This window comes from Misgurnus anguillicaudatus, chromosome 17 (genome assembly GCF_027580225.2).
Source record: "Misgurnus anguillicaudatus chromosome 17, ASM2758022v2, whole genome shotgun sequence".
NCBI lineage: Eukaryota > Metazoa > Chordata > Actinopteri > Cypriniformes > Cobitidae > Misgurnus > Misgurnus anguillicaudatus.
This window is the reverse complement of record NC_073353.2, coordinates 22,904,447-22,931,382: the sequence shown is the minus strand read 5'-3', so window position 1 is coordinate 22,931,382 and position 26,936 is coordinate 22,904,447. Positions and strand designations below refer to the sequence as shown.

The window sequence follows — 26,936 nt, the reverse complement described above, 5'->3', positions numbered from 1 at the left end:
AGAGACCTTTGACTGAGCATTCAATTCATCTCTGACGTATCAACACGGAGAGACTTTCTCATAGCAAAAATTTAACAAGCCCAGACTCTCGGCTCACGCTGCCTCAAATGTAACGGCATCAAATATTCATATTTCTTTAAGTGCTGAGCGAATAAAGGACCTGGATGAGAGAAGGCAAGAAAAACTTTCAAAGAGCGACTCTGAACAGCTTGTCGAGAGCCACCAACAAGCTAATCGAAAGGCTTTGCGTATCTGAAAATAACTCGGGAACGAGCGGGAAAGAACTTTGTTGAGCCGCTGTTAATCACAGGCGAACAACACTACAACATTCACATCCAACCCAGGCTCATTGGAAATACGTTACTCTGCCTACATTTTTGCAAAACCTAAAATACGTAGCTGAAAGTACATTTCCCTGTGAAACGTCCACTAGAGGCGCTATGTGGTATACAGCGAGTCATACTTGGCCCGTATCAGATGCATGTTTATTAACGTTTATAAAAGGGACAATATTAATAAAGGATGTTCAGACTTGTCAGCATACACTCATTTTGACATCAATTAGTAATTATTTCCATGTTTTTGAGGTGCCAAGAGCACATATCTTCTGGATCGCACTTCTTCGAGGTCGTCGCACTTACTCGAAGTAAGTTACCGAAAGAGTATGGTATTGCCTCGCAAACGGAACAATTTATAATAAAAATGCATTTGTATGTTTTCGTTTTGTGTGTTTTGATGAAATTAAACGGCAGGGAATCGCACAATAATGATATCGCGTTGATTTCGTAATACGTACCAAACCGCACAAAACTAACGTTATATGGCAAACTATTCTTGAACAGCCAGACCAAATATTTTACATGGGTCTACGTGTCTCACTACCGAGCCTCGAGTAGGCTATGAGTTGTAACCCAGATAGCACACGTACGTCGCGGAGACGTCTGCTAAATATCGCTTCATCTTCTGTAGATCGGCCGCGAACATTGAAAAGTAAGACGTCTGCAATATCTCTGCAAGACGTCTTGGCGATGTCTTGAAACATTCGAAATTTTTACGAGCTGCATACATCTTCTGGAGATCTTGAATCCGAGCAAACGCAGACGAATCAGCTGACCGAAATGCTCAACTCATTTCATTGTTTACACTCATTTTTTGTTTAATTGTATTGAACACAAACAAAAAGATTGAAAAAAAACCCTCAGCTGCATATAATTAGCCAGTTTTTTAAGAGTTTTGCATTTAATTTGCATTCATAAAATATAATTATTATATACCCTACCTCATATCACGTGTAATATAACATGAAATCATACCCTTATTTGCGTTTAGTCCAGTTTCACTTGCATATTTTGCAGTTCTGACGAGACGCCTGCATATAAATTGCGTTCATGTTTTAAGTGCAGAATAAGACACATAAAGGTACTCAAAGTACCTTGTACACAGAAATAATCTTACTGGCAACATTTTTAAAAATACACTGTAACCAATAATGGACAGCAGTCTCTGCACCGTTCTTTAACATATATCTATATAGATGAAGAAACCTTATACAATGTTAAAACACATTATACATGTATTCATTTGACCAGGTATCCAGCATAGCATGAATTGTTTCGACAAGTTTGTTTACCAAATTCAATTTATGAAACCTATGTGCTGAATGTTCATTACATCCAGAACTTAAAGCTATGACATTTACTACCTGCTCATTTAATCACTGCACAAGACCCAGAGCTGATCACGACACTTTACATTTTAGACTTTGCATGTTCTACATAAAGAAGTAATTCTTTAAAAATGAATGAATTTATAATAACCCTAAAAATGAAAGCATTAAAAACACTGTGATGTAGTAAGTGCTGAAAGTACCATGTGACACTATGAATATAATCACAAATAATGGAGACTTTTACACAAGACTTAGATGCAACTTTAATTACAATACAACATTCGGTACACCAGGGGATTTTAAATTGTGTGTCAGGAGGACCCACTTGTCAGTCACACAGTAGGTTAAGGTGTGTTGCACACCGTAATGATGCAACAAAAGTTTGTCCAAATTAATAATTAACAATGAAAATGGTTTTGAAAGAATATACCATAAAATATTTGGTATTGCAAATAAACTTATATTTACTTTACATTATGAAATATTCTGAAAATAAAATGACTCCACTGAAAGAGAACAAAAGTGTTTTACACAATTAAATAATTTATATTTAAAAATTTTTTAGTGGGTCTAGAATAGATTACACTTGTCTAATAGGTTTTGATATTTGAAGTTTGGAAACACCATCTTTACACAATACTAGTCTCAATTAAAGTTAAAGGAATAGTCGAACCTTTTGCCATATTAAACTATGTTGTTGCCTCAGCTTAGATGAATTAATACATATCTATTGTGCACTGTACAGCGCGTCGTGAATGTGTTAGCATTTAGCCTAGCCCCATTCATTCCTATGGTACCAAACAGGGAAGCCAACAAACACTTTCGTGTTTTCCCTATTTTAAGACTGTTACATGAGGAGTTATACCAGTAAGTATGGTGCCACAAAATAAAACTTTTTTGGTACCATAGGAATGAATGGGGCCAGGCCAAATGCCAACACATTCACAACGCGCTGCCCGGTGCACGCATTGAAAAAAGATAGGTATGTATTAATTCATCCAGGTCGACGCAACAACACAGCTTAACATGACAAAAGGGTAGACCATTCCTTTAATATTAAGTTGTAATATAACTGAAATAAATACCATTTGCAATTGACAGACATTAAATTAAACTGATGGCAGATGAGGTATGGGGATGATGCTGGGCCAGAGTTGAATCTGTGCATCTTAGTAGATCAGGGTGGTTCATCCTTAAGTGCTGCATTAAAAAGAGAAAGGATCTAAAAAGAAAAGAAATTAAATATTTCTCCCAAATCAACATTGGACTATCAACACCAAATTAATAATGCAATTACATGCAAACAAACCTGTCAACCGTCAATATATAACAGATACTACACACCTGTGTCCAATACATCAAGATTCTCACAACATTTTAGGGCTAGCTTATTACCACAGTTCTGGCTATTCTTCATATTCTGTGTGGTGGTTAGTTTGCAACAGTGACAAAAATGAACTTTTCATTAACATTACCATTTGTTCACTTAAGCTGACTTCCAAGAGCACAGTTATCTAACATAGTCTACTGTAAGTGTTTTTTAACATTAAATATAGATTATTTTTTTTGAGAGAGATACAAAGGACAAATGTCTCTGCTTGCTGCCTTCATCCGTGTGACCAATCAATGGTTGTGTTAAAAACATGATAATCAGGTGCTAACAATTAGGTGAAATATTGTGCAGTGTTACAGACAACTCTGATTTCTGATGTTATGTCATTAAATATCCTACCTCCGACCTCAATGCATTCCAGTCAATCATGTATCACATTTGCGTGTTTACCACATAATGAGACGCCAGGAGAAGTTTGTGCTCTTGTGCCAATTATGGCAGAAAACGGTTACTGGATAATTTAACATTCATGTTCATCTATATTACGTGCTGTTTAAAGTTTGTTTGCGGTTCATGTAAGGCTGTGAAAGGCTAGCCACCACCTTGTCTGCAATGTCAAATGACGCATCTCGTTGAGGTCGGTGTTGATCGATCTGTTCCAAGTTGAGAGGTCGGATACTCCACTTTGTTTCCTGTTCCTGACTTCTTACGGGTTTAAGGTCAATAATATCCAACATCCAAGTTGTCTCGAACACAGCATTAGTTCATAGACTCCAGTTCAGTTCTATCTGTAACAAAAGAACACAATGAGAACATCATCACATCAGACAAAGTATTTCATTTATATAAATTGCACCCAAAGAAAAACCAAAATATTAAAAACATGACAGATCAAAATCTTCATTTAAACCCAAAGGGGACTAGCCTGGTAATACCATTCTCTGCTACTTTGCTTGAGCGGAAGTACAAAGTCTGATGTAGTCAGGCTAAAAGGGGACATGGTCTTTAAATAAAACACCCAAAATGCCCCTCTTTTTAAGAGTTTTCAATATCTCCACCACAGTAAGAATTCTTTCTTTCTCAATACTTAAACATTAAAGGTCACGTTTTTCCTGATCCCATTTTTCAAACTTTAGTTAGTGTGTAATGTTGCTGTAATAGCATAAATAATACCTCTAAATGATAAAGCTCAAAGTTCACTGCCAGCCAGGCGATGTATTTTCTTTAACAGAATCCCCCTTCCAATACAGCGAACGGCCGGTTTGTACTACAGCCCTCTACTTCCCGGTTGAATGACGTCAAAGCAAGTGTGTTTGACTAAACTCCGTCCTGGCTAAGATAAGCTGCTATTGAATCACAACACACTAAACAAGCTACACAATCAGAACTCGTTACGTATTTCTGAAGGAGGGACTTCATAGGACAAAGAATACATCAGCCCGTTTTTAGGACAGTGAAAGGACTATATAGATATGTAGATTGTGTGAAAAATACCGCATGTGAAACATGTACACATGTTATATTGCGCACTGTAAACACAATCAAATCTTCAAAAAACACAGGAAAAACGGGACCTTTAAAGTTGTTCAGTATTATGGTTGTAATCAAGAAAATGACAATGCAATTTTATTTAAAGATCATATCCCCTTTGGGTTTAAATGCAGATTTTAATCTTTCATGCCATGAAGGCAATAACGCCGAAACATCTGCCCTTGTATTGTTTGATTAGAAAAACAGGTCTAAGCACCTAAAGCTGGGAGAGCATGGTGAGGGTGTTGATTGAACTAGATCTATTGACCCCTAGATAAAATAATTAATAAAAATAAATGTTCTTTTCTTATCTGTCCTGTCCTATTTTGTACTGCAAAATAAACAAAAGCAAGTGACCATAGTATAAAGAGGATAAACTATGGGTAATAAGGTATTTTTAGCAAGGCTTACATTTAAACATTTTTGTTTTATCTCATAGACTATGTTTACACTGTCAGTTTAAATATGATTTTTGTGTATATCCAATTTGAATGACTGACTGTACACGCTGTGTATGACAACTCTTCGTGTTTGATTTGTGTGACCTGAGGCGCATTGTCTTTTATCCAAAATAGCTGCATTGGTTTTTAGCAATGACGTTGCGTTGATGTGTTTGAAATAAATGTGCTTGAGTTCATGCAGCAACAACCAGTTTTCATAAATGAAAAATAAAATATTGTCTTTTTATCCAATTCATCCGAGAAATCATTTGGTAATTAAAATAATGTACCCTAAAAAACCTTTCATTTGTAAGACCGCATTCATTACTTAACTAAATATGGGAAGAGACTCACAGGTGGAGGTAGAAGTTTGGTCTGCACTTTCCATAGCTGGTGCACAGGGATTGTGGTAGGCTAGTGACACAATTGAAGAAGACTAGTTAAAAATCTGCTTTACAACAGAGGTTGAATTAAACTTTTTCATTTTGACAGATAAGGCTGTAACAAATCTGTCATAATCAATTAGGACTAAAATTAGGGATGCACGATATATCGGCCGACATATCGTTATCGGCCGATAACTGCTTATTTTTAATATTATCGGTTATCGGTCTGATAGCAAAATTAGGCAGATAAATGAAAGCCGATAAATTATGGATTATTTTGGTTTGTTGAACCACTTCACTTGCTCATTGCTGGCCATGTGGAGTTTTGATTGGTGCTTTCTGTGACATAGCACGAAGATGACACGTGTTGCGGGCTTAAGAAGAGTACGCTAGTCTAGCGCAAAGACAAGATGTCCACAGTCTGGGAGTTTTTCATTGTGAAAATAATAGGAATATTTATCGGCCTATATGTATATCGGTTATCGGCCCCTAACTATAAAGAGTTATCGGTTATCGGTATCGGCCAAAATTTCCATATCGGTGCATCCCTAACTAAAATATCAACAAAACACTTAGAAAATGAACAAAACCAACTATCTGAATCTGTCTGAACTCTAACATTGAGGTCTGGATAGACAAAGTGAGTGTTTATCTGTGTAAAAGTCAGACCAACATTGAAGATTGATGCAGTTGTCATTAAGGCTGATTTTGTCAGACCTACCCCAATGCCTCTACACAGTAGGCTATGCGCCACTTTTCATTTACACGTTTGCGTCGTTGTTCGCATCGATGTGCATTTACACGTGCAGAACGCTAGTAGCCAATGTCCATAGGCATTTACCAATGTAAAATACAACATCAAGGCAAAAGCTGAAAAAATAAAAAGTGGCAGAAAAAACGCTTGTTGGGGGCCAATCACACCAAATGCGTTTTAAAGACGTGGAAACACAAGGTGCACCTTTATTTGGTCACTTTATAAAAAACAGTGCAGTGCAGCGCAGCTTTTTATATTGCTAGGCAACCACCGAGGCAGCTGTCCTGTCAATCAAATATCTAAGCGTGAGCGCTCTTTTGCTCTTAACTGTCATATAAGCAGAAACTTTAAAAAGAGGACTCTTGCACTGACTTTGATCAAAGGTGAGAGGTGCATAAACACACAGGAGACAGTAAGTAACTGAAGTATGTTTGTTTCAAATAACTGTAAACATCGGTCCTACAACGAAAGGCCTGCCTCTCCCCATATTCAATTGGACAATGGAAAGACACAAATGACGTCGGGTGCTTTTCTGCTCTTAGCGCTCCTTCAAAAACGCATGTTGCAGTAGGGGGCAAAAATGCAAGGCGTTCAGTGCCATTAACGACGCACATAACGCTCAATGCTGCAGTTAAAAAAGATTTACCTCAAAGTAAAGACAACTGGATCTGAAGCGTAATGATGGTCTTCAGAAGGCCTCTCATGGTGGTCTTGATTCAGAGGTTTGAGAAGACTACCAAGCACCAGAGCCAGCTAACAGGTGGACCAAACATCAAGCCAGAATTCTGCATGAGTCAGGTAAGCAGAATAAAAGACGCTGTAAATAAACAATAATAAAAGATGGTCATTAATGACTTAATGCTTTTATATTCATGTTAATGCTTTGAAAATTATCTTATTTCTTTCAGAATTTATGTCTTTTGATATTATTGCCTAATGCAACAAATGGAAAAAAGCATACTTTATGACAACCTTAGCAGCAGAACACCATGACTTTCTCCTGGGTAGACGAGAAAAAAAGTTTGGTATCAACACCCATCTAACAATTAAGGTAAAAGATAAAGTTTTATGATCCCTGCATTCAGGTTAGAGTATGGGGTAAGTTGACCGTTCTATGGGTGTTTCTCAAATGCAAGGTTGCATCCTATGGAGGCTGCGTCCATCTTAGACCTGTCCTTCTGAGATTTCGAGGTTAGAATCCACCTCAAAAGCCAGAATGAGATGGTTTAGTTTGATGTCCAAGGCAATGTCATAATGGTTTCCGCCCCAGTGGTCATGGCATGAAAACTTTAAAGAGAGAAGTTGAAAATTAGCAATGCATCACCAAAAATAAAAAATAAAGTGAATAAAAGTCATGTATCAACAGTCTTTACAACATGGACAGTTAAACCTTTTGTAATTTAATTAAAACAACAAAAGAGAAAACAAGCAGATTGAGATGTCCTTCAACGATGCTTGATGACGTGGCAGCCGAGACATGCAGCATTCTAGGACGCAGACTTATTAAAAAAAAAAAAAAATGGACACAGCCTTATTTATTTTTATTTTATATATGTATAATGTACCCCCTGACTGAACTTGTATTTCTTATTATTAAAAAAAAATATATTAAAAATATTTTTAAAAGAACGCAGCTGTGCGTTTGAGAAACGACCGGAAACGACTTATATGTCGCGAGGCCATCACGTGACCACAATATTTACCAGAAGACCGTTATTTGCTCGAGTTCCCTCAACTTTTTTGTCGCAAATAACATTATTAATAACCTGTAAATAATAAAATTTGTACACATTACGTTCCTTTTCACGTTGTAATAGTATGTTTTTGGTTTAATAGTCGGCTTTAAGTTAGTTTTTCTGTCAGTTTGATCGTCAAAATCTTGGTAAGTAACTTATAGCTTGTCATTCCTGGTTTTAATTGTTAGAAATACGAATTAAAGAACAGATATAACTAATATAACTGAAACAATTAATAAATACAATTATCGAACCACTCCAACAGAACAACGTTAACGGTTTTGAGTGTTTTTTAGGAAAAGGTCTGACTGAAATGAACGTAATCCGCAAGGGCCACTTTAACGTAACGTTACAGGGCGGGAAAGGTTTGAGGCATTTAATAACTCTATTAAATTGGCTGGTTTATCCACACCAGTGCGTAACATGTAAAGTTAACGTTACAACGTGGCTTCGGGACTTTGCAGCGACCTGAATAGCATTGCATTGATAAACGTTAATAAGCTTTTAATAGCGTATAGAACATTAATATAAGACGATGATTCTGTAGATCGACTAACTTACATCCATGCATTACATATTAACTTACCTTGACACTGAAACTGCCGTCAGCACTGTTGCTTCACCCGTTGGAACATCCTACTAGTTTAGGGAGTTAAAAATCGAGTTGGAAAAGAACAAAAAATCGTTCTACACGGGACCCAGAAGCTGCAAAAACCGATTGAGGTTACACTCTATTGAATGATCCCAACGTTAAGTGCAGGCAGCCCACACATCTCTCAGATGTGTTTGACTTCATGCTGATCTACTCGCAAACCGATCGTGACATCAAGTACCGCGAGTTCAAACCTTTTCCGGGGCTTTCCCAAACTCTCGCGGTACTTGATGTCATACCACGTGCTGTCTGCGCATCTCGGTGTCAAGTCAAACACACCTGAATGTATCTGCTGGCTGCACTCCCTTGCGCTCAGTGATGTAGGTGTAACGAAATAAATGTATTAAATTGATATTATATAAATAAATATTGTTATAAAAAAATCTTTATAAAATGATTAGCTGTCATTAATAAATTAATATTTGATTTGAAAGATCAGTATACGTAAATTTCCCTCAAGTTATGAAATGCCTAAATAAGATCAAAATGGTGAAAATACAACAATGTATATTTGACCAATTTAGCATTTATTAACTTTTGCTTTTTTAAATTGACTTCAGAAAGTTATCTACAGCCACACATCCACTGTATACCAAGTTATGATGATCAATTATGAGAATGCAAAATGATTTATAGATCAGTAAACAATCAACAAAAAGGTAATGTCTTAATTAATATATTTCTGCTTTTGTTACTTATTCATGTATTTGAATTACATCATTCAAAATCAAATGTTAATAATTATAGGGTTTCAACTTGTTGCAGCTTTACAAAAAATGTAGAATTTGTAGGAGCATGGACAACTGAGTAACAAAGTCATATTATGCAGATGGGTGCTCATGGTGGCCTCCAAATAAATACATGGACAGGCTGCTAAAGAGGGTCAGGATGATGGAGATGCAAGAGCCAAAGACAGCACGGACCAAACACCAGGCCAGAATTCTGCATGAGTCAGGTAAGCAGAATCAGTTACACTGTATAAAATCATTAATTAATGGACAGTACAATTAATAACACATTATTTTTCATAGCTGTAAAAAACAAAAGAATGAAACAGTACCTGCATTTTAGTTTCCAGCCTTTTTCACAAAGTTGCCGACAACTGGAAGAATGTCCCAAATTGCTGAAAAAAGAAATTCAGTAAGTCCTTATAAAAGAGACAGTTTAAAAGGTAAAACGGCTTCATTTAACTTCAAAAATACCCCTAAATCCTTAAAGAACACGCCCACATTTTGGGAATTTAGCTTATTCACCATATCCCCCAGAGTTAGATAAGTCCATACATACCTTTCTCATCTGCGTGCTGTAACTCTGTCTGATGCAGCCCCCGCTAGCTTAGCTTAGCACAAAGACTGGAAGTGAATGGCTCCATCTAGCATACGGCTTCCAAACATGACAAAATAACGCAAACATTTTCCTATTATGTGTTGTGATTTGTATTGTCAAATTCACTACCAGTCTTTTGATCTAAGCTAAGCTAGCGGGGGCTGCCTCAGACAGAGTTACAGCATGCACGGGTATGAGAATGGTATGTATGGACTTATCTAACTCGGGGGGATACTGTGAATAAGCTAAATTCCCAAAATGTGGGCATGTTCCTTTAAAAATCAGCACCCCTAGTTAATTTGGATGCTAAAACCTAAGGCAGGTTCAAGCCTAGGATTTAGTGTGTTTATTTGTTAATGTAAAAATGCAGCTAACCAATCCCAGCTCCAGTGGGCAGGTTAAAGAGTATTTTTTATATGAGACAGAAAACAGAAACACATTTTTAATGGCATTTAAAGACAACATACCACTTCATAAAACTACATTTTCTGTTTAATCCATAGATTGAGTAATTTTCACTCTAGAGAACCTGGGGTGACCACCAAGGACGAATGAAAAGTAAGTGACCTACAAAACAAAAAACATTAATATTTTACGACTGTTTCAAGATAAGTACTCTGCATATCTATAGCAATGGACTCTATGCACGGCAGCGCTTGACGTGTTTCCGGGGATATCTCAGGATGCTGGACTACTTCCGCCAGTCATAGAGCGCTATGTTATTTTGGCTGTTTGGTTGCACAAACAGCCAAAATAACACAGCAAATTTTGTTGATGCTTGTTTACTTTACATAGAAATAACTTATACTCCACACTTAATACCATAATGACATTTAAACGTATGAAAGTATATTTTTTAGGACCGAACTTCTAGCCACCACTGCTGTGTCATAGCGTTTACAGCGACTCACTGGAAAGCATGCCAACTTCTACACCTCTACCCTGTATCTGCATTACCAATACTTTTAGATAAAAATTGCACTGATAACAGTGCTATTCATCTGTTGTTGATAAATTGGTATAACTGTTATTATCAGTACTAGGAAAGATAACATCTTTGGTTATACAAGCTAAATGTTAGAACAGTTGAAACTCATATTTTCGATATTTATGTATTCTTTATTAATAACAAATGCAAAAGACAAATGGAAATATAATATCAATGACAACAAGAATAACTTGAGTGAAAGAAAAAAAAACACACACACATACAACAAACTAAATAAACGGGATAACAAATAATGGGAAAAATATAGATTTCTACAACAGACTTTACAATAGTTAAGCCTTTTTTGCTTTGTTCTTTAGATTCTCAAATGTGTCAGGATACTAACTCAAAAATAACCAAGTAAAAATGTTTTGACAATCGATGTGTACATGAATCTCTTATTTAACCTGACACTTTAACATTACTCTAACATACTTTAACATTACAAAGACGTAATATATTACCAGCGTGATTAGCCTGCTGTTCGAATCGTAAAAATAGCACAATGTAAGCTCTGCTAGTACAGGCTAGCTGAACATATCTTAATGATTATACAGAGACGACACATAAAACTTGTAACCTTTCTCGAGTTTGCACATCTGGACAATTCTTCACAAACCACAGGTTGTAAATTTGGGTAAATTCAGCAAACAACCGAGTACATTTGAGCGATTCTGCCGTCAATCCGTTTTAAATATCCCGTACCGGAAACTGAATAGCAGCCGTGAGTCAAACGCGGAAGTTAAGCGTGCATAGAGTCCATATGCAGATTCTTGAGTAAGAATTTCTCTCAGACAATATAGACTCAGATGGCTTCATGGTTGACCATATTTGTAGTTTAACAATTTCTATCATGTTAAAGTTCTCACACAAAAATTGCTAGTCTAAGAATTCTACAAGAAACCTTGTTCCCCACAAAGGCTTGATGGGTTGTGCAACTTACCTGCTTCCCTTTACAGCTCCAGTGAGTGTCTCTAAGGTAGATCCTAATGCAGATGGATGGAATGTTGATCCGCCTAACATGCAAGGTAAAAGAGCATTTGATAGCATAGTGGATAAACAAATAGCTTTTTTTTTCATTTTCACAGCATTTTCAAGAACAACATATACACTTGATATTATATTGTTACATACTACATGGCAATGTCTAACTCTGACCCATGCAAAACAGATTTTCTGCACCGAGAACTTTGGATGACCATCAAGACAGTAAGTTTTCAAAAATCTGACCTCAATTTTACTAACCATTTAAAGATTGTTTTTCTTTTAGTTGATTTAAATAATACCCTAAAGTCCTCCGTTCATCTTCGGAAACACTGTTTGGGAGGTTTTGGATGTGGTCCGAGAGCTTGCTGACCCTCCATTAAAGGTGTTTGTACGATATGCTGTTCATGTCCAGTTAGGTAATAAAAACATCATCAAAGTAGTTCATGTGACATCGGTGGGTCTGTTGTAATTTGTTGAGGCGTAAAAAATACATTTGGGTCCAGCAATAACGACTTGGTTCGGCGTTGTCTTCTCTTTCTGGTCTGTTGTGAACCGTGTGCATGACACTGCTGCCGTACGACGCTGCTGGCGTGTTATCTGGTGCACCCAAGCTTTTTTTTCGTTTACAGTCTGAGGGAGACGCTGTAAACAAAATCTTCGCAAACAATCTTCGCAAACAAAATCTTCGCAAACATTTCTGAGGATAACACGTCAGCAGCGCCATTGTGCACGCGCATTCGCAGCAGACCCGGAAGGGAGGACAATGATGAATAAATAGTTATTTTTGGACCAAAATGTATTAATGATGCTTCAACAAATTCTAACTGACCCACTGATGTCACATTAACTACTTTGATGATGTTTTAATTAACTTTCTGGAAATTAGACAGTATACAGCACATACATTTTTTGGAGGGTCAGAAAGCTCTCGGACTAAATCTAAAACATCTTACACTGTGTTCCGAAGATGAACGGAGGTCTTACAAGTTTGGAACAACATGAGGGTGAGTCATTAATTACATTATTTTCATTTTTGAGTGAACTATCCCTTTAAATGGAAAACACCACCGCTTTCCAAAATGTTACTATGTTTTTACCTTAGACGAATTAATACATACCCATCTTTTTTCAATGCGTGCACTTAATCTTTGTACAGCGTGTTGTGAATGTGTTAGCATTTAGCCTAGCCCCATTCATTCCTTAGGATCCAAACAGGGATGAATTTAGAAGCCACCCAACCCTTTCATGTTTTCCCTATTTAAAGACTGTTACATAAGTAGTTACACGAGTAAGTATGGTGGCACAAAATAAAACGTGGCAATTTTAAGCGGTTAAAAATGAGAACTATATTGTATGGCAAAAGAGCACTAAGTTTGCAGCACTTCGACCTCGGCGCACAGTAACATCATCACTCCTGATTACTCCACCTCTCGCTCAAACTCAAAAGAGGTGGAGTAGTCAGGAGTGATGATGTTACTGCGCTCTGAAAAATGAATGGGGCTAGGCTAAATGCTAACACATTCACGACACGCTGTACAAATATTAAGTGCGTGCATTGATAAAAGATAGGGATGTATTAATTTATCTAAGTTTAGGTAAGAACATAGTAAAATATTGAAAAACTGTGGTGTTTTCCTTTAAAAGCATCACCCCTATTTATTTTGGGTGCTAAAATATTTGCCACAGACAGTTTAAGGCCTTATGCTGCATTCACACCGCCAACAACCTAGTCACTGTGTCTCAGCCATTTCTTTTAATGAGTTTATCAGAAGGCGTTCCCAATTCTGGTTGTCCTAGAAAAAACTACAAATAAATGAGTAACAATCCTCTCAGTAAATGACTAAAGAGTGATGACACGAACTTCACTGCTTCACTCTCATTGGTAGTTGCTCCCAAAAGTCCTTCATCAAGTTAAACTTTCCTCAACGTTGTGGCATAGCTGGACATGCCCACTTCCTGTTGTCGATTGTCACAGTTGCTCATGTTGCTGAATGGGGCAAAGCTTCCATTGGAATGAATGAGATTGTGTTGCTAGTCGCTGGCGGTGTACAAGCAGCATTAGTGTGTGTCTTTAAAAATATATCAAATGCAAATTACCTGATCTAACATTCCCAGCTACAGAGGGCATCCTTTATTCAGTCCCTAATGCAGATGGTTGGAGTGTTGATCCACCTAACATGAGGGATAAAAGAGCGTTTGTTAGCATAATGAGAAAGAAAACAGAAACACATTATTAGTGGCATTTAAAGACATAACTTAACACTTGTTTATACTACATTTTCTGTTTAATCCATAGAGCACTCGTTTTGAGTCCTGAGACCCTGGGGTGACCACCGTGAACAAATACAGAGTAAGTTACCTAAAAAAAACAATAATAATATTTATTTATAAAAAGTTCTTATAAAAAAGCATCATCATTTACTCAGATGAAGTGTTACCTTACCAACATGTTCAAGGAAGGTGCAGGTCTGATGATCCATCCAACATAAAAAAAAAACAGTAAATTTATACTTAGTTACATCTGTTGTAAAACAGACAAATGCAGTTATAAGAATTTTACCTAAACTACACACCTATTTGATTCTTAAGTTTAAATAAATCAAAATAATGCATTTAATAGTAAAAGCATTTTAAAAGCTACACTCCTAATTCATTTATCTTTGCTATTGCAGCTGCAAAAAGGCGGTTCTAGGATGAATGCAAATAAAGACTGACCACCTGACTTCAGCGGTCCAGTCTCTTGTGGGAAGCAGCTGTTTGTTACCCCAAATACGGATGAAGAGTGACGAAGAGGATGATGACTTTTTTCTCAAACATCATCTGAAGGATCTTGACAGGCTGGAGACAAAATTAACAGACTGAGGGTTTATACAAAGAATTTTACTCAGCCAATATTAAAGATAAGATATTTTTACAAAATGTTCTTTTCATTGTTTAGGATGATTTTATGTAGAAAACAATACATCACAAAAAAGACTTTAGCTGGGTTTTCACAGGCAGTGCCTTACACACACACTAACCACAATTATAAACGCAACACTAACACAGATTTAGACAGATTTGTGAATAATATTTGAGAGAAATAGGCCTTTTGGGGACATAGAAAATATTTAAGTTCAGCTCATGAAATGAAAACTGGGGGCAAATTTGTTTTTTAACAAGTGCAATACAAATATCAACCATAATACTGATCGTTTTAAAAAAAGTAAGCCACTATATCTTTCTAGAATCTTACACAAGACTCATTTACATGAACGATCAAAATAAATTAACGTCAGACAGGTGGGCGAAATATCAATATTAAAGCATGAATAAATCAACCCAATTTCAAGGTATTATTTAAATGATCCCACACCAAACAGTTTATTATTTGAATGCATTATTACTACATACCTTAAGCATGTGTTCCACGCCTTTCTTCTTCTTGGCGTTGCGAGGTCAAGCGGATGTTGTTATGTAGAATCACGACCTTGACGTAAAGACGCACATCCGTAATTTATTTAACAATGATAACACTTTCGGGTAATTTTATCTTCTAGATCCTAATTAAAGCTATAAAGAAAGAGCACCCTATCACGATTATTTCCTGGTAAGTTTTTGAAATGTTTTATTTTAGAATGGAGATTAATAAAGCAGACGAGGAAAGGTTTTGATTATTTTAAATATGTTATGTTTATGTTGTTGTTTTCGCATACTGTCATGTAAAAAATATATTTAAAGATAAATGAATGAAAGTTTTCATTGTTTAATTTGAATAAATGTGTTTTATAAAATCAACAACTGCCTGTTTTAAGATCAATTGAAAATGCTGTTTTAATTACTTAATATCGATGACACAGCTTGCATGTGTAGATGTGTGTAGAAATAATTTGCTGTAGTTTAGGGCAATTCCATTTGTTAATGAGGGATCTTGTAATCTTACAAACATCTGGGAAAGAGCGGCTTACCGTCTTTCTAAGCTCTTCTAAAGATCTGGGAAAGAGCGGCTCCGCATCTTTTAAAGCTCTGCTAAAGATCTGTGAAAGAGCGGCTTGCCGTTCTAACATCTTGTAAAGATCTGGGAAACGGCGGCTCGCCATCGTTCTAAATAACATACATCTTGTAAAGATCTGCTGGGTGTCTTGCAAACAGCTGGGTCGGACGTCTCGGCGACGCCTTCCAGATGAGCAAACGCCCTAAATAATACGTCTTCCAGACGAAAAACAAGACATCGCGCAGACATCTCCGCGACGTACGTGTGCTATCTGGGAACTGTTAATCCGAATAGATAATATCAAAAGATAATAAAGTTTTGCCAGAACGTAACGATATGTACGTTTCAGTCAGGTGATTGTTTTATGTACTCGGTGAAACGTACAGCAAGTTAGTGAGCAGTGGACACCCGGCTTATGGTATTGCCTCGCAAACGGAACAATTTATAATAAAAATGCATTTGTATGTTTTCGTTTTTTGTACAGAGACTCGAGTAGGCTATGAGTTAACTGTAACTGTTAATCCGAATAGATAATATCAAAAGATAATAAAGTTTTGCTAAAACGTAACGATATGTACGTTTCAGTCAGGTGATTGTTTTATACTGCAGTCACGCCATCTGCGCTTCTGAAAAGCACGGTCACGCCATCTGTTTTATGTACTCGGTGAAACGTACAGCAAGTTAGTGAGCAGTGGACACCCGGCTTCAATTACCCTGGTACAAAAAATATATTTTATTGACCCCCATAATCTCAATTGATCTGTTCTTTTATGACCCGGATCATATTTATCTGGCCATTCAACTGGGTTTTAAATGTTAATATTCCCTCGCAGTCTGATCTCAAATCAGCTAGCGCGGTCTGCGGTGAGTTAAAGAACGCTGCAGGTTCAGTAACATTCAGCGGTGAGTTTACGCTCAAATGCGGGTAAAACAACATTCAGAGAGGAGTTTTATTAAAACCGCGATCATCTGCAGGTAAAACAACACTCAGAAGTGACTTTAACAACGCTCCACGGCGCGTGAGAGTACCATTTTAAGCGTTTTCTGCTCATCTAACTGTAAGCTTTGATTACCATGCTGGATGGTAAATAATTTTTATCAGAGGCTCGTTGATGTTAACAAATATAGATATAAATATACATTTTACTATACTTCGATTGTGTTTGATTAATTTATGTGTTATATGATTATTAATTTGTTTATTTAAAATCCTGTAATTTAATAACTCTGACGTCATTGAACGTCATTTTTTTTATCGTAGTTGACCTTTGCATTGAGTATGAAAGTTAAGGGGCAGTCTGATGTCTACTCTACTGCTAAAAACTACTAAGACCAGCATTCGCTGGTTTTAGCTGGTCTCCCAGCTTGGTTTTAGCTGGTATTGCTGGTGTAGCAAGCTGTGTTTTGGTCACCTTGACCAGCTGATCCACCAGCTTGTAGGTTTGCCAGGCTGGGAGGACCAGCTTAAACCACCTTAAGCCAGCTACCAGCTTATGCTGGTCTTAGCTGGATTTTCCGGTAGGGAATATCAAAATTAGATAACTTAATTCAATAAATTGTGTCGTGTAAAAGTTAATCCTGCAGCAAGAGACAGGGAAATGCAAGATTTTCAGTAGTGATATACCTATATTACACTAGCTCGCAACTAAGTTATTATGTTGACTTGTGTGCGCGAGTGCGTGTGTGTATTGTTAGTTATTTATTTATTTTCTGTTTGTGTCATTCGGATTTGCAGGCTTCGGGCTCTTTGTGCCCCCACCGCCACGAACAGACCAGGGACAGGGGCACTTTTGATGGTCACATGTGTTTTGTTGGACTGTGCTTGTCAGTCTCACTGTAGCACTCTCTGTTTACATTTACATTTGTTTTATCTGTTGTTCTCTTTGTTGTGAGTCTTTCTGTCTGTTTGTGTTTCTGCCCATCAACATGTCCATCCATTCAGAGCTCCAATATCATCTTATGATCTTGGATAACTTGGTTGATGGTCAAGAACTGAAGGATGAGCTCCAAAGTCCTGATGACACTCTTGGTGAGCTGCAAGAAGAGGAAGCAGCAGCGCCAGTGAAGACACCTGAGCCGAGGGTGCATTAGAGAAAAGAGACATTGATGGGAAATATTGTCTATGCAAGGTCAAGCAGTAATCAACCAAGGAAAGGTCAGTATTGTTTACATTTTAAAATATATTTTTAGGATCTACACTGTTTGGGTACTTGCAGGTGTATAAAATTAATGAATACTTCTACTTCTAAGGGGCCAATCACACCAAACGTGTTTATGGCAGTTGTAGACGCGTTTTTTGCTGCTGGCCGCAGCACGTGCTGTTTGAAGGAGCTGAGAGCGGAAAAGCGTCCGACGTCATTCGCATCTTTCCATTCTCCAATCGAATGAGGGGAGAGGCGGGCCTTCCGTTGTAGGTACGGGGTCACTCACTATCTCCTACATGTTTGTGCACTTTCACCCCGCATCAAGGCCAGAGCAAGTGCCCTCTTTGTAAAGTTTCTGCTAATATCTGTCATAACAGCAAAAGAGCGCTCACGCTTCAATATTTGATTGACATGAGAGTTGCATCTGTGGTTGCCTAGCAATTTGCGCCCTTGCGTTTCCACACATTTAAAACGCGTTTGGTGTGATTGACCCCTAAGGCTATTGTCAATAGCCAATCAGATGCTTTCTTTATAATCGGTTCTATTTGAGCATTCTTATTTGCTGTCATCATCTGCATGACGCATAGATATCCATACAGTTATTGGACTGTTAACATAAGGGTTTGGGAAAATAAAGTGTTCTAGTTTTTCTCTCAAGCTATAATGTTAAACAGTGAGCTTGCACCATTACAGACTGTAACCAGACTGTGCCACTAGCCTTGGGACAAGTTGGAATTTGTAAATATGTATATTATATTGTATGTTATATATAAATGTTGCTTTGTGGTGTTTTAATCCTCTTAAGCAGATCACATTCGGAACACTGATCCTCCCAATGTTCTTGACACTCATTGTGAGGTTGGCTTTGCTCCAGAGACTGATGGTGTACTTCAGTGTGTTTAAATGATCATTTATATCTGTACATATACAGAATATGACAGTGGGTTATAATGTAAATAAATACATAGTTTATTTTCTTAAATTAGCTTGAATACTGGACCTTTTACACATGAAGTACAATTAGATGCTGTAAATATATATGTATAAAGAGAAATATAAAAGTATTGTTTATGTATACTATTTTAACTATTTTAGTGTTTTCTTCAAGATCACTGAACAATTTCTCAGAGGCATCACCTCCTGGAACCCCAAGAGATCCTCTTCTGGCTTCCTCAAACTGGAGCACACGTCAAAGTCTCTTTTCAGAGAGGTGGAGGGCATAGAGACCCCGTCTGCTGAACACGGCTGTGGCACAAGAAAATGTTTGTGGGAGAAGTCCAGCTGTTATCCAGTGTTGTGACTGTCGACCTCGCCCCTTCTTCTGTGCTGAATGTGACGTCATCATGCACACCAAACATGTCCTCCATAGCATAGATGCCATGACTGCTGAATTCTTCCAGCCATTGCCTTTAACAACTGTTGTGGTGGATACGGCTCTTTCCCATTGTGGTAAGTTTTGTGTACGTACATCATATATCATTTTCAGAATAGTTAAGCTACAGTAATATGCTTTACTATCTCAATTATACCTTTTTGTTTGATGTTAAATGTATGTGGATACTCCGTGTCAGTCAGCATTTTAAACATGTACATTCTCATGTACTTTTTCAACTATGTGCTTCACCACTATTTATCCATTACAATCTTATGTTACTCAGTCAAAAGAAATGATCTTAATTGTCCTCTACTGTATGATGTTTTTCAGTGCGGCTTGTACCTGTGGAAATGCCTTACAAAATCTGTGGTTGTTCACCAGAGTCATTAAGGGTCTGTCCAGGAAAGACAATTGCTGTGGTCACAATTAATGGTAAGAATGTAAAGAACTTTGTTTTGTCCTGTTAAAGCAGAATCTTAAATATCTTTTCATACTTAATTCCCAACAATTTAGCATAGATGTGAGCTCCAACACCTTCTTAACATTCATTTCCTTTTAGTATTTCATACCAAAGCCCATGATTTTAAATGTGAGGTAAGGAAAAGTTGCTGTGTGATAGAAAATAAATTAAACATCTGGTTCTTTCTTTCTTTCCTAATTTTTAACCAGGTGAAATGGAGTATGGCATATCAGGATGTTGCTGGATTAACACTAGGAGAGGAGGTGGAACAGTGCAATGCCTTCCTCTCTAGGATCACAGTGACCACAAAACCCAAGTCAAAAGCAAGTAAAACAACTGCACTAGCAGGTGCAATACTGCACTAGTTATATAATCATATCTTAAATAGGGTGAATAATATGGTGACAAAATATTTTCTGTGTTTGCAGGATGCTCAGACCTGCCGACCCTCATGGCCATGGGCTGGAATCAGCAAAAGTTTGACAATTTGGCCCTCTCACTGATATCAGAAGGTAATGACATCAGTAGAGTTTGTGGTAGATGTTTTGAATTGTGTGTTAGTAGTGTTTGAAGCTGTGCATTAAAGATTTGGTTTTGTTTCTTGCTATCTGTGAATGTTTGTCATTGTAGACCAAAAAAGCTCTGCAAAACCAGTTACAAAACCTAGAGGCCATGAAAACCCAATGACTTAAGACTTTCTCATAATTGCATTCCAGACTCTGTCGATCTAAGGACTGAGGAGGAGCAGAAGATTGTTGTTGCAGAGATGGACCATCATTGGAAATCTCTTTCAGCTTGTGCTGATGCCCTCGGAGAGCTGTCCTGCTTGTTTTCTAATGAGACAATGAAAAGTATGCATTTGTAATATATGGCATAATGGCAATGGGTATTTTTATTTTGTTGTTAGTAAGAGTATAACCTATTAACTAAAATCTGCTAAAGTTCACATTCACATAACTATATATAGGACATGTCCTCTCTAAGCATTGAAGTAACAAGTAGTAAAAACACAGTAAAATATTACAATTTCCTTTAATAAAATAGTAATATTTTACTATGCTCTTACCTTAACTTGGACAAATTAATACGCACATATCTTCTAAGTTGGGATCTAAGGGATTTTTTTACCAATAATTAATACCTGTGTTTTTTCAGAATGTATCATATTAGGATGATGCTGTAATTTGGTCTAGTAGAGGAGAACAATGATGTTTTCCTTTAAATACAAGTACCTCAAAGTTGTACTATGTTTTCTAATGACATTATCTGCACTTTGATATTACAGTGGCAAAACCTGAGATGACACCTGGGAGCCTGCCCGCGAATTCCAGCACAAGTCCCCACATCCCAACCAGCTTTCAGCATGACTGCCTACACCTGTACATTATCAAGCACCCTTCAATTGTTTATTTTTGTCTTTGCTTGCTGTTCTTTATTAAAGTTTTTGCACAGTACCCAGTCTCTTTTAGTGTTTTTTTTTTATTTTGTATTTTTTAAAACCCTGTATTTGTCATGAACTACACAGCAGACAAGAAGTGTCCCATGCAAGATCATAAGGTAGAGAGTTAGTGCTGTTTGCCATTATGAAATTCCCAAAGGCATTATATTTAAAGATTTTTGGAGCACTGGTTTAATATAGGTAAGTCTACTTAAACTATGTGGAATGCCAGACATGAATAATACCGCACATATGTTCAATTACAATATTACATAAGAGTTACTTTAACGTTTATAATTGTTATTAAAAAAATAATAATTTACTTATATTCAGAGTAAAATAATGAAAATGTATTAGTTCATATTTAAAACAGTAATTCAAACATATTTTATTTTTGGATGTTTCTTTAAAGGACAGAAAATATATTTTTGATAGCAGCCTGCATGCTACAATAACTTTATTTAATTTTGTAAGCAAAAATGAAACATTTGGAAATATTGTATTATTTATTTCACATACAATACATCTGCAACAAGTTACCTTTAGGCTTATACTATTGAAATAAATATTTGCTTAGATTACTGAGAAAACTTTTCTGTTTCAGTTAAGTCTGTGTTTGTGATATAAATAACCATTATAAATGTACCCATAGCGATTTACAGCCATGCTGATCATTTACATTCAGGAAGAACGTGCACGTGATAACCATATATAGACACGTGTGACGTTTCCTTGCCGTACACGCTGTGATTGGACTAACTTTATTCAAAAATAATAAGTGATCCGTTTTGCAAACTTTGTTTTGCCGTTGTTGTGACCTTAGTAATACTGTCAGTTATTGTTAGGTATTGCTATGTTAAAAGAAATTACCCGTTTATCGAGATCCTAACCCTAACCCTATAATGTAACTACAGGCTTCAATGAACTACAATTAACAGCGCCATGTTTCCCCGTCCCATCGACAGAATGACAATGGCTTATGGGCAATGTAGTTTTAAAACGTTTAGTAATGGAATTAAATAAATACAATCTTTAATGAACAAAATGGCATGTAAATATGTTCATTGTACAAATCTCTATGACATATTTAAGAGTTAGAATGAAATTTGATATTTTACTGTGAGTGCTGTTTAAAATGCTTTTTAACAGCTTTCCATGTATGTCAGAAATCTCTGTTCAACATTATTTAGTAAACATATCATAAATAGTTGTCCTACCAATTTTCTCTTTAATAAACTAATCGGACTTTGCTATACAGCCATTTGAAATGTGCATTATTTTTGCATTTCCATGGGTTGTTACATGGGCCCCTGGGAGATGAAGGACAGTAAAACCTACACAGATGTACGCTCTTCATCATGGATAACAATCTGTGCTGAGTGACATTTTTATCGGAACAATATTTTTATTTTTATTTCCCTTTTCCAAATTCATATCTTGATTGTGTTAGGTTTTGCTCATATTGTGAGACTATGTAATCAGAATTCAGAACTACAGTAACAGTTGAAGAGAAACCTCTTTTATAAATATTTATTTATAACAAATAAATGCTTGACCATGACATGATTTTTCATGCAAAGGACAAATGATCAGCAAATTAGTTGCCAATTCGTTTATTTTTGCCAATCAAATTGTTTCTTTTGAGACTTTTTGTTTATAACAATATCTTATAAGCTCTCGCATGTGATGCCAAGTAATCTAAATGGCAGTGGAATATAAATAGAAAATCAGATGAAAAAAATGAGATACCTAAAATATCTACTGCAAAACAGTGGGTGAGAGTGAGGCACAACGCTTTTTGGCTTTGGCTCTATCATTCAAAAAAATATTTAAATTAGATGAATCATTTTTTACACAATCAACACACACATCTCTGCTGCAAATGAACACTTAAAGTTTGTTTGTGAGACCTACCATTATCATACAATTACACCGAAAGTTACAGGAGGGCAAACATTACCCCCTAGGTGGGGTTCATTGTTACAAACAGAGGGTTTGTTGTAACACCTGCTAAAAAATTATTAAAATTCAATAAAATTCTGTCTATATACTAAAGGTGGATATTGTTTATATATCTGCCTATAATAGATATCCACACATTCATCCATCCATCATCCTTCATCTAACCATCCTTGTATTATGCATTAATAAATAGAAATAAATATATTTCAAAAGGGCTGCACAATTAAGACAAATTAATCATAATAGTGAGTTATTTCCTCCGATATAGTATTAACAGTTATCATTTTGATGAATAGTATTTACATTGTTTTCATTTCATTATCACCGTATACCTGAGGCTTCATTGTAACACTGTGTGAAAACTAACCCAGCTTTGTAAAATGTTTTTAATCCCAGCTATCAGTTACTAGGACTTGCTGACATGTTTCAAATGCTGTTTTAGGTAAGACGACAGTGATTCAAATAATATAAGGTTGGATTTGGTGACCTACACACCCAACTCAGAAATGGAAAAAAACTTCCATGCTTCCAAAATCTTAACCAAAACACATCAAAACTTTTCTCAGGAGATCTTGTAAAAGTAAGAGAAAAAGACCAAAAGCACAGATTGCTTGGCCCTGTATAAATATGTAATACATTTTCATTATTTTACTCTGAATATATGTAAGTAAATTATTTTTTTAATAACAATTATAAACGTTAAAGTAACTCTTATGTAATATTGTAATTGAACATATGTGCGGTATTATTCATGTCTGGCATTCCACATAGTTTAAGTAGACTTACCTATATTAAACCAGTGCTCCAAAAATCTTTAAATATAATGCCTTTGGGAATTTCATAATGGCAACCAGCACTAACTCTTTACCTTATGATCTTGCATGGGACACTTCTTGTCTGCTGTGTAGAGTTCATGACAAATACAGGGTTTTAAAAAATACAAAATAAAAAAAAACACTTAAAGAGACTGGGTACTGTGCAAAAACTTTAATAAAGAACAGCAAGCAAAGACAAAAATAAACAATTGAAGGGTGCTTGATAATGTACAGGTGTAGGCAGTCATGCTGAAAGCTGGTTGGGATGTGGGGACTTGTGCTGGAATTCGCGGGCAGGCTCCCAGGTGTCATCTCAGGTTTTGCCACTGTAATATCAAAGTGCAGATAATGTCATTAGAAAACATAGTACAACTTTGAGGTACTTGTATTTAAAGGAAAACATCATTGTTCTCCTCTACTAGACCAAATTACAGCATCATCCTAATATGATACATTCTGAAAAAACACAGGTATTAATTATTGGTAAAAAAATCCCTTAGATCCCAACTTAGAAGATATGTGCGTATTAATTTGTCCAAGTTAAGGTAAGAGCATAGTAAAATATTACTATTTTATTAAAGGAAATTGTAATATTTTACTGTGTTTTTACTACTTGTTACTTCAATGCTTAGAGAGGACATGTCCTATATATAGTTATGTGAATGTGCACTTTAGCAGATTTTAGTTAATAGGTTATACTCTTACTAACAACAAAATAAAAATACCCATTGCCATTATGCCATATATTACAAATGCATACTTTCATTGTCTCATTAGAAAACAAGCAGGACAGCTCTCCGAGGGCATCAGCACAAGCTGAAAGAGATTTCCAATGATGGTCCATCTCTGCAACAACAATCTTCTGCTCCTCCTCAGTCCTTAGATCGACAGAGTCTGGAATGCAATTATGAGAAAGTCTTAAGTCATTGGGTTTTCATGGCCTCTAGGTTTTGTAACTGGTTTTGCAGAGCTTTTTTGGTCTACAATGACAAACATTCACAGATAGCAAGAAACAAAACCAAATCTTTAATGCACAGCTTCAAACACTACTAACACACAATTCAAAACATCTACCACAAACTCTACTGATGTCATTACCTTCTGATATCAGTGAGAGGGCCAAATTGTCAAACTTTTGCTGATTCCAGCCCATGGCCATGAGGGTCGGCAGGTCTGAGCATCCTGCAAACACAGAAAATATTTTGTCACCATATTATTCACCCTATTTAAGATATGATTATATAACTAGTGCAGTATTGCACCTGCTAGTGCAGTTGTTTTACTTGCTTTTGACTTGGGTTTTGTGGTCACTGTGATCCTAGAGAGGAAGGCATTGCACTGTTCCACCTCCTCTCCTAGTGTTAATCCAGCAACATCCTGATATGCCATACTCCATTTCACCTGGTTAAAAATTAGGAAAGAAAGAAAGAACCAGATGTTTAATTTATTTTCTATCACACAGCAACTTTTCCTTACCTCACATTTAAAATCATGGGCTTTGGTATGAAATACTAAAAGGAAATGAATGTTAAGAAGGTGTTGGAGCTCACATCTATGCTAAATTGTTGGGAATTAAGTATGAAAAGATATTTAAGATTCTGCTTTAACAGGACAAAACAAAGTTCTTTACATTCTTACCATTAATTGTGACCACAGCAATTGTCTTTCCTGGACAGACCCTTAATGACTCTGGTGAACAACCACAGATTTTGTCAGGCATTTCCACAGGTACAAGCCGCACTGAAAAACATCATACAGTAGAGGACAATTAAGATCATTTCTTTTGACTAAGTAACATAAGATTGTAATGGATAAATAGTGGTGAAGCACATAGTTGAAAAAGTACATGAGAATGTACATGTTTAAAATGCTGACTGACACGGAGTATCCACATACATTTAACATCAAACAAAAAGGTATAATTGAGATAGTAAAGCATATTACTGTAGCTTAACTATTCTGAAAATGATATATGATGTACGTACACAAAACTTACCACAATGGGAAAGAGCCGTATCCACCACAACAGTTGTTAAAGGCAATGGCTGGAAGAATTCAGCAGTCATGGCATCTATGCTATGGAGGACATGTTTGGTGTGCATGATGACGTCACATTCAGCACAGAAGAAGGGGCGAGGTTGACAGTCACAACACTGGATAACAGCTGGACTTCTCCCACAAACATTTTCTTGTGCCACAGCCGTGTTCAGCAGACGGGGTCTCTATGCCCTCCACCTCTCTGAAAAGAGACTTTGACGTGTGCTCCAGTTTGAGGAAGCCAGAAGAGGATCTCTTGGGGTTCCAGGAGGTGATGCCTCTGAGAAATTGTTCAGTGATCTTGTAGAAAACACTAAAATAGTTAAAATAGTATACAAAAACAATACTTTTATATTTCTCTTTATACATATATATTTACAGCATCTAATTGTACTTCATGTGTAAAAGGTCCAGTATTCAAGCTAATTTAAGAAAATAAACTATGTATTTATTTACATTATAACCCACTGTCATATTCTGTATATGTACAGATATAAATGATCATTTAAACACACTGAAGTACACCAACAGTCTCTGGAGCAAAGCCAACCTCACAATGAGTGTCAAGAACATTGGGAGGATCAGTGTTCCGAATGTGATCTGCTTAAGAGGATTAAAACACCACAAAGCAACATTTATATATAACATACAATATAATATACATATTTACAAATTCCAACTTGTCCCAAGGCTAGTGGCACAGTCTGGTTACAGTCTGTAATGGTGCAAGCTCACTGTTTAACATTATAGCTTGAGAGAAAAACTAGAACACTTTATTTTCCCAAACCCTTATGTTAACAGTCCAATAACTGTATGGATATCTATGCGTCATGCAGATGATGACAGCAAATAAGAATGCTCAAATAGAACCGATTATAAAGAAAGCATCTGATTGGCTATTGACAATAGCCTTAGGGGTCAATCACACCAA

General features: G+C 36.5%; 1 long non-coding RNA gene across 4 annotated transcripts; it reads left to right on the top strand.

The window, feature by feature from the left end:
- Positions 1-6,273: 6,273 nt before the first annotated feature.
- On the top strand, positions 6,274-15,196 carry LOC129436422 (uncharacterized). Of its 4 annotated transcripts, none has more exons than XR_012358346.1 (9): positions 6,274-6,910; positions 7,021-7,994; positions 9,061-9,455; positions 9,532-9,640; positions 10,330-10,384; positions 11,774-11,842; positions 11,986-12,023; positions 14,098-14,151; positions 14,474-15,196. It is a non-coding gene; the product is annotated as an uncharacterized lncRNA (long non-coding RNA). The 4 variants fall into 4 exon arrangements; XR_012358345.1 differs by having other exon boundaries at positions 6,276-6,910; positions 9,572-9,640; XR_012358347.1 differs by lacking the exon at positions 9,532-9,640 and having other exon boundaries at positions 6,276-6,910.
- Positions 15,197-26,936: the final 11,740 nt, after the last annotated feature.